Genomic DNA, 5,000 nt, shown 5'->3' on the forward strand with positions numbered 1-5,000 from the left:
TCCACCATCACATCTACAGTACACTCCTGACCCACCATCACATCTACAGTACACTCCTGACCCACCATCACATCTACAGTACACTCCTGACTGACCCACCATCACATCTACAGTACACTCCTGACCCACCATCACTCCTACAGTACACTCCTGACTGATCCACCATCACATCTACAGTACACTCCTGACTGACCCACCATCACATCTACAAGTAAACTCCTGACTGACCCACCATCACATCTACAGTACACTCCTGACCCACCATCACTCCTACAGTACACTCCTGACTGATCCACCATCACATCTACAGTACACTCCTGACTGACCCACCATCACATCTACAGTACACTCCTGACCCACCATCACATCTACAGTAAACTCCTGACTGACCCACCATCACATCTACAGTGCACTCCTGACTGACCCACCATCACATCTACAGTACACTCCTGACTGACCCACCATCACCTCTACAGTACACTCCTGACCCACCATCACATCTACAGTAAACTCCTGACTGACCCACCATCACATCTACAGTACACTCCTGACCCACCATCACATCTACAGTACACTCCTGACCCACCATCACATCTACAGTAAACTCCTGACTGACCCACCATCACATCTACAGTACACTCCTGACCCACCATCACATCTAAAGTACACTCCTGACTGACCCACCATCACATCTACAGTAAACTCCTGACTGACCCACCATCACATCTAAAGTACACTCCTGACTGATCCACCATCACATCTACAGTAAACTCCTGACTGACCCACCATCACATCTACAGTACACTCCTGACTGACCCACCATCACATCTACAGTACACTCCTGACCCACCATCACATCTAAAGTACACTCCTGACTGACCCACCATCACATCTACAGTAAACTCCTGACTGACCCACCATCACATCTACAGTACACTCCTGACCCACCATCACATCTAAAGTACACTCCTGACTGACCCACCATCACATCTACAGTAAACTCCTGACTGACCCACCATCACATCTACAGTAAACTCCTGACCCACCATCACATCTACAGTACACTCCTGACCCACCATCACATCTAAAGTACACTCCTGACTGACCCACCATCACATCTACAGTACACTCCCGACTGACCCACCATCACATCTACAGTGCACTCCTGACCCACCATCACTCCTACCTGACCCACCATCACATCTACAGTACACTCCTGACCCACCATCACATCTACAGTACACTCCTGACTGACCCACCATCACATCTACAGTACACTCCTGACCCATCATCCCATCTACAGTACATCCCTGACCCACCATCACATCTACAGCATGCTCCTGATCCACCATCACATCTACAGTACACTCCTGATCCACCATCACATCTACAGTACACTCCTGACCCACCATCACATCTACAGTACACTCCTGACTGACCCACCATCACATCTACAGTACACTCCGACTGACCCACCATCACATTTACAGTGCACTCCTGACCCACCATCACTCCTACCTGACCCACCATCACATCTACAGTACACTCCTGATCCACCATCACATCTACAGTACACTCCTGACCCACCATCACATCTACAGTACACTCCTGACTGACCCACCATCACATCTACAGTACACTCCTGACTGACCCACCATCACATCTACAGTACACTCCTGACCCATCATCCCATCTACAGTACACCCCTGACCCACCATCACATCTACAGCATGCTCCTGATCCACCATCACATCTATAGTACACTCCTGACTGACCCACCATCACATCTACAGTACACTCCTGACTGACCCACCATCACATCTACAGTACACTCCTGACCCACCATCACATCTACAGCATGCTCCTGATCCACCATCACATCTACAGTACACTCCTGATCCACCATCACATCTACAGTACACTCCTGACCCACCATCACATCTACAGTACACTCCTGACTGACCCACCATCACATCTACAGTACACTCCCGACTGACCCACCATCACATCTACAGTGCACTCCTGACCCACCATCACATCTACAGTACACTCCCGACTGACCCACCATCACATCTACAGTGCACTCCTGACCCACCATCACATCTACAGTACACTCCCGACTGACCCACCATCACATCTACAGTGCACTCCTGACCCACCATCACTCCTACCTGACCCACCATCACATCTACAGTACACTCCTGATCCACCATCACATCTACAGTACACTCCTGACCCACCATCACATCTACAGTACACTCCTGACTGACCCACCATCACATCTACAGTACACTCCTGACCCATCATCCCATCTACAGTACACCCCTGACCCACCATCACATCTACAGCATGCTCCTGATCCACCATCACATCTACAGTACACTCCTGACCCACCATCACATCTACAGTAAGAGTTCAAAACAGCAGCTGAGGGATCTGTCATTGTTTACTTTGGGGTCTTAGTTACAGTAGCAGTGTGTGAAACTACCTCCACCATGTTTGGAAGCTGTACGTTAGCCTGGCTAGCTCTCACTGTGAGCTGAAGCTGATCTGCTTCTAATTGGTGCTCTATTACACCACCAAGAGGAGATTCAGATAATATAGGAGTGAATTCTGGGACTTCACAAGTAAGTTTAGCTGCAGCAGAGCTGCCCAGGCAGAAAACTGCTGAGGGGCTGAGGGGAACAGAGAGAGAGAGAGAGAGAGAGAGAGAGAGAGAGAGAGAGAGAGAGAGAGACTCAGAAACATCAGAACACAACTGGCCCCCAGGAGCTGAAACAATGCTGGTTCTGAGGTAATTAGCAGACTGTTATACTAACCACACTCTCTCTCTCTCTCTCTCTCTCTCTCTCTCTCTCTCTCAGAGAAAGGTTAACTCATCAGTTATAGCTGGAGAGAGAGAGAGAGAGAGAGCTGTTCTGTGCAGCTCGACCACAACATCCTGTTTTCTAATCCGATGCTGCATGAGGCAGGAAGTAGGGCGTCTCACCCCAAACCCCCGTTCAGTCTTCATGATGAAGAGTAAAGTCAGGTCACGCCTCAACTCCGCTCCTCACTCCGGATCACACGCTTTAGTCCAGCTCAGATCGGCCTTAATCTCACTCAGCACTGACCTCTGAGCCTCTGGTTAACTCTCAGTGAAACAGGAGGTCTCAGAGTAATGCTGTTTCAGTTTAACTCGGACCAGCTCGGATTGGCATTTCAGACGTACAGATGAACCCAGTTTAACCCGGCTTTGGGTTGGTGAAAGATCAGGGTCCTCCAGAACCAGGCTTAATGCCTGTCTGGGAAATTACTCTACTTCTCAATTTAACCCAGTTTAAGAAAGCTTAACTCTCGGTTACACTCTGATCTGATCTGATCTGTCAGTCACATGGTTTAACTGGGCCTGACCCAGTTTAGCACATCTGAGCTCAGTTTAAGCCAGTTTAGTCCTGATTCAGCATCAGTGCAGAACCCTCCTCCTGTCAGGCCTAATCGCCCTGATCAGCTTCCCGCTGTCTGATCTGTGAATCTGATTGATTAGCACGGAGGAAGCAGTTTCATTCTGACCAATCAGAGTGCGACATGTGACACCAGCAGACGCACCAATCAGAGAACGCCATGTAAGAGCGAGAAGAGGGAAGAGGAAACAGTGGTAACCCAGATAGAGAGGGAGAGAGAGTGGGCGGCATTTTTGAAAGCAAGGCCTGCTTCTTTAGCTTTAACTTTAGCACCGGAGCTATGAGGCTAATGCAGCTAAACAAGTAATGGAGGCTTATGTACACCATTTAGCATGGTGCTAACTGCAGGCCTACACCATCACACACTTGCATCAATGAAGCTTGAGTTCTGCGATTGTCCGTTCCACATGTGGAGATCTGGAGTTCTGGGAAGGCCTACACTAGATGTTGGGCCATTGCTTGCTGATTTGATTGTAGTGAGGTCATGTGGTAGGTAGTGAAGATGATGGATGATTAGTTCTGACACTCCACCTCATCCCAAAAGTACTGGATGGAGCTCCTCCACCATCACTCCAGAGAACACAGCTCTTCCACTGCTCCACAGCTCCTCAATGCTGGGGGGCTTTATACCCCTCTAGCCCACACCTGGCATTAGGCAGCATGGTGACCTTACAGTCATGTGATCACGGCAGCTCCAGAGTGTCCCGTTCAATTGGTCAGTGCTTTTCGATGGAGATAATACAGCAGTGTCCAGATACCTCTGGATGTAGGGTTCTCTCAGCGTGTTCCTGAGAGATGCAGTCGAGGAGAAGCTTGTCTGAACACATTAGTGTGTGTGTGTGTGTGTGTGTGTGTGTGTGTGCAGTTGCATCAGAGGAGTGGGAGTGGGCGCAATCTCTCAGTTGGAGAGCTGTTAAAGCAATAGTCCAGGACATGTGTAGAGCTTCTTGACTTTACACTGGAGCTGTGAGGTAATGTAGCTAACAAGTAAAGCTTATAGCCAGCGGTTAGCACTGGTTCTCACTGTTCTCAATGTACTGCAGTCCACGTTCTAGATAACAGTGTTTATACAGTGTCAGAAACCACACAGACAAGTCTATTAGAGATTAATGAACAAATCCAGGTTCAGCAATCCCAGCTCAGCAGGCCTGCTCTCAGCCAATCCCAGCTCAGCAGGCCTGCTCTCAGCCAATCCCAGCTCAGCAGGCCTGCTCTCAGCCAATCCCAGCTCAGCAGGCCTGCTCTCAGCCAATCCTAGCTCAGCAGGCCTGCTCTCAGCCACTCATCTTCACACACACAGTTTAGCTAATTCCACATCTGCTCAGTCTTGCTAGTGTGAGGGTGTGTGTGTGTGTGTGTGTGTGTGAGGTGGAATTCCAGTGTTACATGTGACTACTTGCTGTGTAATGAACAGAGAAGGAATTTGTGTCTGCAGGGTGTAAACACACACACACACACACACCTCAATAGCACTGCTGTGTGTGTACAAGTGTGTCACGTAGAGAAAGGTGAATGGATGAGAGACACACACTGTAAATTAGTTTATCATATAAGTGT

This window comes from Salminus brasiliensis, chromosome 14 (genome assembly GCF_030463535.1).
Source record: "Salminus brasiliensis chromosome 14, fSalBra1.hap2, whole genome shotgun sequence".
In the NCBI taxonomy this organism is placed as follows: Eukaryota; Metazoa; Chordata; class Actinopteri; order Characiformes; family Bryconidae; genus Salminus; species Salminus brasiliensis.